Source organism: Cryptomeria japonica, chromosome 10 (assembly GCF_030272615.1).
Source record: "Cryptomeria japonica chromosome 10, Sugi_1.0, whole genome shotgun sequence".
Lineage (NCBI taxonomy): Eukaryota > Viridiplantae > Streptophyta > Pinopsida > Cupressales > Cupressaceae > Cryptomeria > Cryptomeria japonica.
This window is the reverse complement of record NC_081414.1, coordinates 908,718,658-908,732,735: the sequence shown is the minus strand read 5'-3', so window position 1 is coordinate 908,732,735 and position 14,078 is coordinate 908,718,658.

Sequence of the window (14,078 nt, the reverse complement as noted above, 5' to 3'; positions counted from 1 at the left end):
ATCTAATCAAGAACATGAGATGTTCAAGGAACCATTCCCAAAGCATGACAAAGGAAAAGCCCAAGTCACAGATGATCAGGCCAACTATACTAGAGCACCTTACAACTATGACTCAACCATCAATCACATCTCAATGGACAATCATATCTCTACTATTACCATCAAGAACAAAAATCCTGAGAATCCTCCTTAGAGACCCAAGATTGTTCTAAGAGGTGTGGGATCTTTGTCCGAGTCTACCTCTGAATGTCATGTAACAACTCGCCGAGGTAAAATTACTTTGCCAGGTGCCTCCACTAAAAACACCTCTTCTTCATATACTAAACCTGAGTATGACCTTGTAGAACAGTTAGGGAAGACACCCGCGCTCATCTCCATCCTTGAGCTCTTACGCATATCACCTGCTCATAAAGCTATTCTTGACAAAATCTTGAGAGACACCACCGTTTCTACTGATCTGAACGTGGACCAGTTTCAAGCCATGGTGGGATACCTATCCATTCCACATTCCCTTACATTCACAGAAGTTGATGACGCCTCCATAAGTCAGCCACATAATGCACCATTACATATTGAAGCCTTCATACACAAGCATCGAATAAAGCGAGTCCTGATAGATGGAGGAGCTAGTCTAAACATTTGTACATTGAGCACCATTAAACAATTGGGATATTCTGATAAAGCTGTGAATTCAAAGAATCAAATTACCATCAAGGCATATGATGATGAAGAACGCTCATCCAAGGGCACGGTCACCTTACCTCTAAGAATTGGGCTAGTTACAAAGGATGTGGTTTGTCAGGTCCTGGATTTAGATCTCACTTATAATATATTGCTAGGACATCCTTGGATTCATGAAATGAGGGCAGTCCCATCAACATATCACCAATGCATTAAGTTTCCTCATAATGGAGTTGAGGTAACAGTTAACGGTGATCCTAATCCGTTCATATATTGCAATAACCTGAGATCACATACGGAGACCATCATTCCCAGTAATCGTGAAGCTGTTCCTTCTTCGGCATACATTGACCCTGAGTCATTAAAACCTTTGACATCAAAACAAGGTGAACTTAAAGGCAGATTTCAGGACAAAGGCATTGGAGAATACACTTTAAATCAGACCATGTATTTACGACAAGTCATGAGCTCTCCAAAAGAATTTGGAAGGCCACATCCTAACAAGCAAACATTCATCATGACGCTCAAATGGGATCCTACTACCTTTCAAAGATGGGGCGAACTGGAAGAGGAAGATTTATACAAAATGCTCTATAAAGACATTGAAGATGACACACATGATCAGATCAATATACCTTGTGAGAAATATGGCAAAGGCTTCAAGATTCTACAAAAATTCGGGTATGATGGAAAAAGCCCTCTTGGGTTACACAAAGAAGGCGTCATGGAACCCCTACAACCTGAATTGACTGTAAGAAGAGAACGCTCAAAGGGACATGGTTTTCTGACTTCCAAGATCCACACAAAAAGGATAGAAGAGGCATCACAAATCAAAGTTGCCAAATTTCAACAAGAAGATTGCTATTCCACAGACTCCAATGAATGGGAATGGGGTTCAGACAAATCCTCCAGTGACTACGAACTCACCGAGACATTCAGAGAGCCAGAAGAACCCACAGAAGAGGAGGAGTTTTATAACAAATTCAGAGTTGGTCAAGAAATGACCCATGAGGAGTCTACACAGTCATTGTCTCGAGATTCTAGGTTGAAATCACATAGGATGAGAACACCTGTTCCGGAATGCGCTACTAGTAATGATAATTTGGATTCGCTTGCGATCGAAACTGACGAGGAGAGTGCCATCGATGACCTTGACGATTGCCTCGATATACCTGAATATAACCATATCTTCACTCTTAGCCCTGCAAACTCTGAAAACATTAAAGGCCTTCCCCTTGTTCACCACCAACTCATTGACTGGGATTATGAAGGATTAGCACAATTTGACACATTTCAGAATGACGAAGCTATTATTGACTATCTTGGCATACGATATGATCTTCCCCTTGGGGACCACAAAGCAGGATACATCATAGAACTCAACAACATGGTATATTTCGGTGAGGGTGTCGGACCTTCCAGTCGCAAAAATGTGAAAATAAGAACAAATCAAGGGTCTTATGGCAAAAACCACACTGTGGCGCTATTTGACCCCAAAAAAGTAAAAAGAAAGGACGTATCTGAGGGCGAAAACCTCTCTGAGGCACCCGAAGATGGAAGGCTCGACATTCTCCCATCATCATATGAGGAAAAGTCATCCATGTTGGTAGAGGAGACTATCAAAACAAACATTGGTACAGAAGAGGTTCCACACAACATATTCCTGGCTCAATCATTAACAGAGTCCGAAAGATCAAAATTTATAAGCTTCTTCAAAGAACGAAAAATCAACCTTGCATGGTCATACGCTGATATGCCTGGACTGGATCCAGATTTGGTAATGCATCATTTGACAGTCAAACCGGGGGCAAAGCCAGTGAAACAGAAATTAAGGAAAATGCATCCACAAGTGGCATTACTAGTCAAAGCAGAGCTGGAGAAATTACTCGATGTCGGATTCATACGCCCAATTGATTATCCTGAATGGATCTCCAATTTAGTACCTGTCAGTAAACCAGATCGCAGCATTAGAATTTGTACAGATTTCAGAGACATCAACAAAGCTTGTCCAAAAGATGACTTCCCATTACCAAACATTGACTTGATTGTTGATCTCACAGCAGGTCATGAAATGCTATCATTAATGGATGGATTCTCTGGCTATAATCAGATAAGAATTGCACCTGAGGATCAACATAAAACATCATTCACTTGTCCGTGGGGAACTTTCTGTTGGAATGTCATGCCCTTTGGGCTGAAAAATGCAGGAGCTACATATCAAAGAGCTATGACTACTATTTTTCATGATCTCATGCATGTAACTGTGGAAGATTATGTTGATGATCTCTTGGGTAAATCAATAGATAGAGATACACATTTGGACATACTTTCAGTCATCTTTGATCGATTGGAAAAGTACAAGGTAAGATTAAACCCCAAGAAATGTGTCTTTGGAGTAACCTCCGGGAAACTCCTAGGATTCATCGTGTCCAAAAGAGGAATTGAAGCGGATCCAGCAAAAGTCAAAGCTATCTTGGAAATGCAACCACCAAGAAATATCAGTCAACTTCAATCCTTACAAGGGAGACTCCAGTCTATACGAAGATTCATAGCACAACTTGCAGATAAGTGTAATCCTTTCCAGCACCTGCTACATAAAAACATCAAATTCAAATGGGATGATAACTGTCAATAGGCTTTCCAGACGCTCAAAGACTATGCTCCCATGATAAATGATGCTCCTCTAAATTCAAAATTTTCAGATGAATCCATTTTAACAATATCACATGCAAAGCCATGGCAATTATACTTTGATGGTTCATACACACAGCATGGGGCAGGAGCTGGTATTCTCTTTATAACTCCTCAAGGTGATTCTATACCAAAATCATACCGCTTATCATTTCCTTGCACCAACAATATAGCGGAATATGAGGCATTAACAACAAGATTACGAATTGCAGTTCAATGGAAGATCCAGGAACTTCGTGTTTTTGGAGACTCCCAACTTGTTATCCGTCAAGCAACTGATGATTACCAAACAAAAGATGAAAAATTACTGCCTTATAAACAAATGGTGGATGATCTAAAACAGCACTTTACAAAGATAGATTTTGAGCAGATACCAAGAGATCAGAATCGTGCTACAGATGCCATGGCTACAATTGCTTCACTAATTGACCTGCCTCAAAATGAAACCTGCTATGAGTTCCTGGTAGACAACCTGTTGGTTCCATCATATGAAATCACTCCTACTGAAATGATATGTGTTGTTGGTCCTGAATCCCAGGTATATGGTTCCATCTTCACATACCTTCGCGACAATATCTTACCTCCTGATCTATCAAACAACCAACGCCGCACTTTCATTCGCCAATCCTCTCGATATGTTATTTTAGCTGATATCCTATACTGACGAGGTTTATATGGCACTCTTCTTAGATGTCTAGAAAGCGATGAAGCTCAGATTGCGTTACGTGAAGTGCATGAAGGGATATGTGGTCCACATACTAGTGGTCCTACCTTGGCCAAGAAACTCATTAGGACTGGATATTACTGGCCCAATATGGAAAAAGACTCATATCAGTTTGTCAAGAAATGTAAGCAATGTCAAATTCATGGAGACCTCATACATGCACCAGCACAAGAACTACAACCACTTGCGTCTCCTTGGCCCTTTTGTCAGTGGGGACTCGATCTCATAGGCAAGATTCACCCTCCTTCTTCCAATGGTCATAAATTCATTTTCACAGCCACAGAGTATTTTACAAAATGGATTGAAGTCGTGCCTCTCACACAAGTCACTGGAAAACAAATTGCTACTTTCATCCTTAACTATATCATTTGCCGATATGGTATTCCTAAGTCCATTATTACTGATAACGGGCGTCCCTTCAAAAATCAGGATGTTCGTGAACTCTGTGACCGCTTCCATATTTCCCATCATTTCTCCACACCATATTACCCCCAAGGTAATGGCCAAGCTGAGGCGTCTAATAAAACAATTCTTAAAATCCTCAAAAAGACAGTCGACGACGCTGGCCGTAATTGGCATATCCAACTCAATCCTGCACTTTGGGCCTACCGCACAAGTGTCCGCACACCTACAGGAGCTACACCCTACTCACTTGTCTACGGCGCTGAAGCCATCTTGCCTATTGAGGTTGAGTTACCTTCTTTACGGGTCTCTTTGCAAAACATCATCAACGATGAAGATTACAGGGTCTCTCACTTACAAGAACTAGAACTATTGGATGAACGGAGACAAACTGCTTTTAATCATCTCAAGGCTTACCAACAACGAATGAGTCACAGTTACAATCACAAAGTCAAGGCTCGCACATTTGAGATAGGTGACTTGGTTCTCAGAGAAAACCCCAAGAATCAGCAAGACAGAGAGAAGAAGGGCAAGTTCGAACCAAATTGGCTTGGTCCTTACATCGTTACAGCAGCCTATGGATCTGGGGCATATCAGCTCTCAATAACAAAAAAAGAACCTTTGGAGGATCCTATCAACAGCATGCACCTTCACAGGTTCTACACATCGCTCGTCGGAATATCCTAATTCAAAAATACAAAAAAAATCAAAAAAAATTCAAAAATACAAAAAAATTATGAAAACAAAAAAATTATAAAAACAAAAAAATCATTACCTGGTGAAAACCTGGCAAATAAGCACCTTGTGACACAAAAAAATTGAAAAATCAAAAAAATTAAAGAGAAATAATTTTCTCCAACGGTGAAAACCACTTCAGTGGCGCCCTAGGCAAGTACCATGGTGAAAACTGGGTCACCAGTGCAATGCGTAGAGACTTTGCTCCTCTCTCCTTCAAGATTCTCTTTCATCCTTCACTTTGCACACACTCACAACCTATTCATCCATAATAAACTTATCCATTCCCATCATGGCTTGTTATTGATCTACCTAAGATTGGTTAGCCATCCATAATAAACCTCCCTTTCCATCCATAATAAATCAGATCCTATCTGTGGCTAAGGCAAAATCCTACGTCTAGTGATGGGTGTGGAACTAAGAACATCACATGTTTCGAGGAGTACAGTTTCTTCCAGCTTCCTTCAGTCTATCCGCGCACAATCCACAATAAAGCAACATTTGCATCACAGATCCGCAATAAAGTTCTGTCTTCTTCGCAATAAAGTATCAGTTTCATGGATTCAATCAGTTTCAGATAAGACACAGCAGCAACAATAGGCTTCAACAAATCAAATCTTTCGACAGACTCAGACAACATTATGGTTCAGTGCTATCTATCCTTTTTGTGAAAGTGAACATTGTGACCACAATCAAATAAGACTTATACAAGTGATAAGAGACACTAAACTTGAGGACTACAGTGGATGTTGGTGTCGAGTCTTGGTTTTCTTTTGATTTTATCTTTTGGTGACATGTCTTTTAGCTTTTCCAGGATGTCTTTGACTAGAGATTCTATCTCCAGGATGTCTTTGACTAGAAAGGCGAGGATGGGGTATCGTCACCTATTTGCATTTGGTGTCTGTGGATTGTCTCTTAGTAATGCTATGACTTGTCCAAGGATATGAGGACACTGTGAGTCTAGTATGAACTGGGGCATTCCTTGTTTGTGACTGTCTTGTCTCCATGCAAACAGGTACAATGACTTTCTGGGTCGAACATATGCCTCGATTGTCATAACCTATTTTGCCATAATAAAGCTCAATGATGATAACGCACAAGAAGCTCTTTCACTTTCATATCTTCTGTCTTTCATCCCCCCTTTCTTGATTGACTTCCACCGTCCTTCTTGAGTCCTTGTAGCCTGGTATCACATGACTGAGTATAATGACACACCAAAAACATTTGCATTTCATGTAGTTGCACCTACATTACCACATATAAGCATTTCATACATACATACATATAGATATCACAACTGCATCACATCCTGCACACAACACCTATTAGCACAATTTACGTTTGCATTATCATATTCATCTGCATTACATACATTCACATTTGCATCATGCATACACATATAAAACATAAACAAACAAAAAAAATAAAATAGTGCATTGCATCATATACATATTTGCATCCATATCATAAGCATCACATAAGAACATCTCATCACATAGGTACACATGCATATAGCTGCCGCAAAAATGAATCATCTCTCATATATAATCAAATGTGTCATGATACAATGATGTCAAAAGAATCATATGGCTACAAAATCACCCGCAGGTGTCTACAATACAAAAATGGTACATATACTGATACAAGGGAGCCCTCTATGGCTATGATGAACTCCCTCCCTCAGAGCCGCCTGGCCTCGATGGAGTCTGAGCTCTAGAAGGACCTGCTCCAGGATCACCCTGCCTATCTGGTGGTGGTGGAGGACCCATGACCCCACCACTAGATGCTTGTCTCCTCCGGCTCCCTCCCATAGCTGTCGCTGTCCGCGATGGTCTATGGAAGCTCCTCGCCCGCTGATCTGCTGGCACGACACCATAATACAGATCCCTCCAGTAGGCGATCTCCTCTCCGGCTCACAGCACATATGCGTAGCCTGCTCCTGTGTCCTCTGTCACCTGCCTCCCTACCCTCAGCGCTGTCTCAGCCTCAATGTAGTGCTGAATCGCCTGATCCCTCTCCCGCTCAGTATCCCTGAGCTGGGTCTTGAGCCGATCCCTCTCCCTCTCCAGATCCTGAATCTCATCTGCCTGGCCCTAGCAGATCTCCCTCAGATCCAGCAGCTCAGCCTCCACTGGGTCAACCCCCTCTGCTTCTGCCTCTGCCTGTGGCTCTCCTTCTGCGGGTGCCTGCTCTTGTACCTATCTCTGTACCTATCTCGGTACATGTCTAGGTCCCTGTCCCTGTCTCTGTCCATGCGCTTGTACTGGCACCTGTCCCTGCATCTGTCCCTATCTCTGTCCCAGTTCCCTAGGACTCTATGCTGCTGGTACCTGCAGGGGCACTCCACCGCGACCCCTCACCACCTGAGCCTGTCCCTCCTGTCCACCCTCCCTCCGAGGTGCCACCCTCCTCTCCCCAACTACTCCCCTCCACCACCGTTGGCCTCTGCCCCCATCACCCCCATCATCATCATCATCATCTCCTCCTCCATCTCCATCCAGTAGCTCTCCTGGATCTGTCAACCGTGGGAACGGATGCTCTGCCCAGTATGCCGAGTACTCTGCATCCATACCTGCATCCTCAATCTCCGACCACATATCCCAAGGTAGGGGCACCATCTCTGCTAGCTGTGTAACTGCCTGATCATATGACAACAGCGGTCCAAACTACGCCTGATCCCTGACTGTATGGGCATACATACGCGAGCCTCGTGGCATCCGCTGGATCCGGCCAAACTATTGGCCAATCCTGTCTACTAGCTGCCTCTCCAGTATATAGGGCGTCCACCCAATCAAATATCTACTCCTGAAGGTGTAAGGCAGCTCCACTACATCATCCTCCCACTCCTCGCACCCCAGATACGGCCTCCAGATGACTGTGTCAATGTCATCTATCACTCGCCTCCAGTGCTCTAGCCTGCCAATCCGAGGCTGTGACGTGATCATGTCGTACAGATGAACAAAACTCCGTCCATGACCCCTACCTCTGAAGTGTATCGGCCGTGTGATAGGCAGATGCTCATATGCCCAAACCTGCAGAAGTGTCACTCCACAACCCAGTCCCACTGATCCATGGTAGACGAACTGGTGAAGCTCATAATACAGGTGTACCAACACACATGGACCCCATGCATATCTGGTGTGATGTGTAACCAATGTCTCCAGTGCTCCTCCCCAGCCCACTGCCAACCCCCGTGTCGCCCTGTCCAGACACAGGAAACCACTGATAACTCCTCCAATCATAGCTGGCAAAGCTAACCCTATCGCAGTCATGGTATCCCATGCCACATGCTTTGCTCTCATCTCTAGCCCGGGATCCTGGAACACCCGTCTCAAAGCCTCCCTGTCTCCATCACGATCGTATGGGATCAGCTCTCCATCGATCAGTATCCTCAGAATCTGGTAGACATCCTCGAGGGTGACTGTCATCTCACCCATCGGCAAATGAAATGTGCATGTCTGTGAATGCCATCTCTCGGCCAGCGCAGTCAGCAAACCCATGTTTGCCCGAAACTCAGGCACATATAATACGTGTCTCAATCCCATCTCCTTAATGGCAGCTCTATCCTGAAAAGACAACTCCGGTCGCAACCTCTGTGTGGACGGGAATCTCTCCCGTGACTCTAGCATAGGCAAATACTCCTGCAGTCAAACAAATCAATCATGTCAGTCATGGTGGCATTCACTGTTCATCACAAAATGCTACTTGCTATCTAAATGCATATGGTTATCTATCCTAGTGACACTCACTGTTCATCACAAAGTGTTGCTTCTATCCTAGTAGTGCTCCCTGTTCATCACAAAGTACTACGTGTGTAACATTCCCTGTTCATCACAAAGTGTTACTCACATTTAGCACTCCCTATTCATCACAAAGTGCTGCTCACACTTTGGGTACTCCTTGTTCATCACAAAGTACTCTATCTTGGTGCTCCCTGTTCATCACAAAGTGCCTTGATCTATCCTAGTCTTCCTAGAGGACCTACTTGAGTGTATCCTCTCAGCAGCTTATCCAATCGACAGCGTATGTTCATCACAGAACTGCCGATTTGACCTAGAAGACTAAAACCTTGCATTTTCTGACATAAACACGCTTTAAACTCACAAACGCGCCTCTTGACTGCACAAGCGCGCTTACACAATGCAAACGCGCCTGTTTGACATAAACATACCTAAATCACTCATAGACGCGACTTTGGAACATAAAGGCCCCTACAAGACATAAACACGCCCGCATCAAGCACAAACGTGGTTCCAGACGTAAACGCACCTGGAACTGACACAGACGCGCCTGGCGGACACAGACGCGCCTGGCACTGACACAGACGTGGTTGCACGTTTTTGCACTTTTTTGTGCCCTATTCCTAAGCACATTTATTGCTAAACTACCATGAATTAATGAAAAAATTGAATGCGTCAAAGTACGAGGAGGTTTGGTGGTACTTACCGGCTCTCCTGCCTCTGCTGGTCTCTGAAATCGGTGAATGCGGTCGAATCTGTGTACGAAAGCCATCGCTGCTGACTGCTGCTGCTCTTTTTCTCGCTCTGCACTATGATCTCGTGAAGGTGTAGATGACAATGAGGATGTCTTTTGCCCGAGGTCTATCTTATAGACTACCCCTAGCCCTCGCTTTCGTTTCCCGAGTCAGTCTTCATTATCCCATGACTTTGTCACTTTATTCGGTCTATCCATTCTAGCCTTTCTTTCTTATCGAGAGATTGTCTGCAATCTTTTCAGACATTTTCATCCAATCTCTCGAGGGGGCATATCATTCCCATGCTAGGGCAACTTTGTATTAGTTCATCTTATCTTCTTTGAAACAACGCGACAAGTTGCATTGTCTCAAAGAGGGGCAAAATGTAGACACCCAAAATTGTCCAGTCTAATTAAATAAATATTTTATTTATTTAATTACCTAAGCCTAATTCTTCTATTAATTAAATAAATCTTTATTTATTTAATTAATTCATTTATCCTTTTCTAGCCTTATTTCTCATTTAAATAAATACATTTATTTATTTAAATTATCCTTTTCCTAAATTAAATAAATATTTTATTTATTTAATTATCCTACTTCTTCTATTAATTAAATAAATCTTTATTTATTTAATCAATTCATTAGCTTTTTCTACACATGACACATGTCATTCATCTCTTAATTCATACACTACCTACCCCTTTCATTATTTTATTATTTCTTCTACCTACCCTCTAATCCTAGCCGACCTCCTTTTTACACCTCTCAATCTTAACCCTCCATTTCATATTGTGTCTTCTATTTAAGAAGATGCTTTCTTCATTGTCAAACCCTAATGATCCTAATCACTCATGCTAATGAAGCATTCTAATGATCATTTTGACTACACTACGATCCTACTTGCAACCACATTCCGTTCTTTGTTGAGCTCTTGTGCATATAAAATCTGAGAGCAAATATATCAAGCAAGATCAATGGAGATAGGAAGAATGGAGATTCAAACCCTATTGGACATGTAATGGTATAATCTTTGTGATTTTGTTTTATTTACATTGTCTTAGGTAATCTTCATATGTTATGGTAGATCTTTGTTGTTGTTAGGCTAGGGTTTTGTGGTTGAATTCATTTAGCCTTTCAATATTGTTATTATTGTTATCCATTTTCACCATAGACAATATCTATTTCTGGCATTTTAAAATCTGGTTGGATACTTATCTAGAGATTTTGGAGAAGGCCTATCCGGAAATTTTTAAATATATTAAGCTTTGGTAAGGTATTTTTTGGGATATTCATTGTATAGTCTTTTCATTCTTCGTCCTGGTTTTGGATTTTTGGTATCCTTTTTGGAATTTTGATGGGATTGATGTCAAAGAGGGAGTGATATAGATGTGAAAAAGAAAAAGAAAAAGAAAAAGGGATTTGTATACATTAGGGGGAGATATGGAACTATGTAGATATGGAGTAATTTGTATTGATGAATATTCAGCTCAGGGGGAGTAGGCTCAGGATGAAACCGACAGATGAAACCATGATCATTTTTCACATGAGTGTTTCCATCAATGCCAAAGTGGGAGATTGTTGGCAATTGACACTCAATTAGTTGGTTTCACTATGTTGTCATTGATGGCAACATGGTATCTTGTTCCGGCTTCACATTTTGGTTCAATTGTGTACTGGTAGGCATTGCACAGATACTTCACTGGCACTAGCAGGTTGAAAGGATTTCTTTGGTTACTGACAATGCAAGCCGACATGGTTTAGAATAAAGTATTCAGTATTGGAGGCTGACATCTTTTAGATCTGGCATTGGCAATTGCTTTTGATATTCATGTATTTATGTTATCTAGCCGACATGTATATTGATATTGTAATTATCTTTGTAAGCTGACATAAGGCATGATAAATTGTAAAGGGTATATAGGTAGTTGGTTAGATCATTTTGATATATGTGGATGATGATAGGCATGTGAATATGGATCGATAGAAGACGTGAAATATATCAGATAAATTATGTATGAGGATATTTTTTTAAAGGGTTATTCTAGTAAAAGGTTTAGGGTTTCTGACCGGAATAGACAAAGCTTAGCCAGAACTATATTCTGGCATAGAAGATGCTATCTTAGCAGTTCAATCATTTCTTCAGATTGTAGTATGGATTTATATGTAGTCAGTGAGGCTCCTTTTGTGATTGAGTAGTATCCTCTAGGCTGTAAGCCTTCCTGCAAGTGTAGGCCCCTATATTTTGTAATATCTCTTCATATGGCCAGTGGATTGATATTGTGGGTCACAAATCCCACCATCGTTTATCCTCTTTGAGGTTTTCCACATATAATTCTGTGTGTCATGGTATTCATTTATGTGATTGGCTTATTAGTTGCTTTACTTCTTTCAATTCTATATGTACCGGTATACCAGTTGGTGTATGTATGTTTTAATAAGGTTAAAATTGATCATACCGGTATAACATTGATTCACCACCCCCCCTCTCAATGTTATTGGATTCCACCAAGCTCTTCCTAAACCTCAGTTGCAAGAGAGATGACTTCTTTATCTTCGAACTGAGATTTCAATAGGTCTTCACTTTCCTTAATCTAAGCTTGGGTAGCAACTTTCAATGCTTGAAGAGGGGAAAGAGTTCTTAAATCAAATGGACCATGAGAAAAGTCATCCTCAACATCAATTTGCTTACCTTTGTTAGAGAAATTGATTATAGACATGGTTACTAGAGGTTTATCTATTTTCTCATCACTCTTCTCCTTCTCAACCTCTACACGCATGCTCTTCTTTACTTTTACAATCTCCTCAACTATCATTTTTTCAATTACTTCTATCTCAGGAGGCTCCTGAGTAGCTTCACCAGAGATGTCTACTATTAGATTCTCGGAAGGTGTATCTTGTGTTGTTTCAACTAGATCAACAGATAGTTGTTCCTTCTGACCACTAGAGACTTCTTTAGTTACTTCCGGAAGGGAAGTGTCTTCAAGAATGTTCTTTATCAGCTGGGTGGCATCCTCTGTCTAATTCACCTCATATCTCAGTTCTACCAAAAAGTCTTGTATTATTTGCTTAGTCACTTTTGCAACTTCATCAATTTTACTGAGCATTATTTTGTTTACCCTTCTCTTGCTTCTGAATTTCTCTTTTGTCGATTTCAGTAATATTTCAACTTCATCCCTAGAGATAACTGAACAAGTATTAACCAATACATATTCATGCATTTCTTCATCTTTCCGGTAGGCAATATTTCTCCATATATCAAGACTATGTTATAACTCTTTAGGTAACTCTGATGATAATTCAATTAGAGCTCTACTAAAGTTATTCATATATTGAACAAGTACTTCCTCAATTTCTCTTTTCTCTTTATCATCCACATTCTCATAATATATGGAAAGATTATTCAAATTTCCATCCTTAATGATTTTATTTTTTATATCTTCCAAGGATTTAGGAGGGATTAACTCAACCTTACCAGATTCCAAAGCTTCATCTATCTCTGATTTCTACTTCTTTATCCCTGTAGGATTTTTGGATCGCTCTCCTTGAGTCCTTTTCTTCTTGGAGGGTGGAGCATCACTAGATGGCTTCCTAACTACTCAATTATAAGTAGCAGTCTTCTTAACTTTCTATATTTCTTCATCCGACTCTATTTCCTCCTCAGTTGTAACATACTACCTCGAACGATTCTCCTTTTTACTCTTCTCAACTCCATCAGTTGATACTGTTGGCTTGGGTTGAGTGGAGGTACCGATTTCTTCACTCTAGAAATAGGTGTAGATTTACTAGGCTTAGCTTTGGATTTCTTAGAAGATGAGGACACCAGTTTAGGATGTGGTTTGATAACATCCTCTTCCTTTAGAATATTTTGAGCTCTAGCCCTCTATATAGCTTCCTTTGTTAGTCCCATTTGTTCTGCAACTGCTTTTGTTTCCTTTCTAATCTTTCTCCTCCTACCAATATCAATGAATTGATTGTGAAGGATTAAGTCCTTCTCCTTAAAGGTGCCAAATATTTCTTCCTTAGGATCTACTAGTTGGCTCAATAGATGTTGAGCGTATGCTTCAAGTGTAACAGAATCAACTTTATACCCCATGGGCATGATCCAAACTATCCTTGGCTCAACCGCTTCCATATGGCATTGATCTTTATCAACTATGAAGCAAATTTTCTGCTCATACTTCTCTACAATCTCCTTAGGGAATCTTTCTCGGGCTTTCATGGAGGCCTAAAATGTCTTGAAATAGTCCCATAATGTGGATATTCTTATTATGGCATCACCTATGCCCCACAACCCTTGATTGATTTTCATTGCCATCGATCTATCATAGGCCCATTGGGCCTTCCTTTTTATACCGAGGATCTCATTCA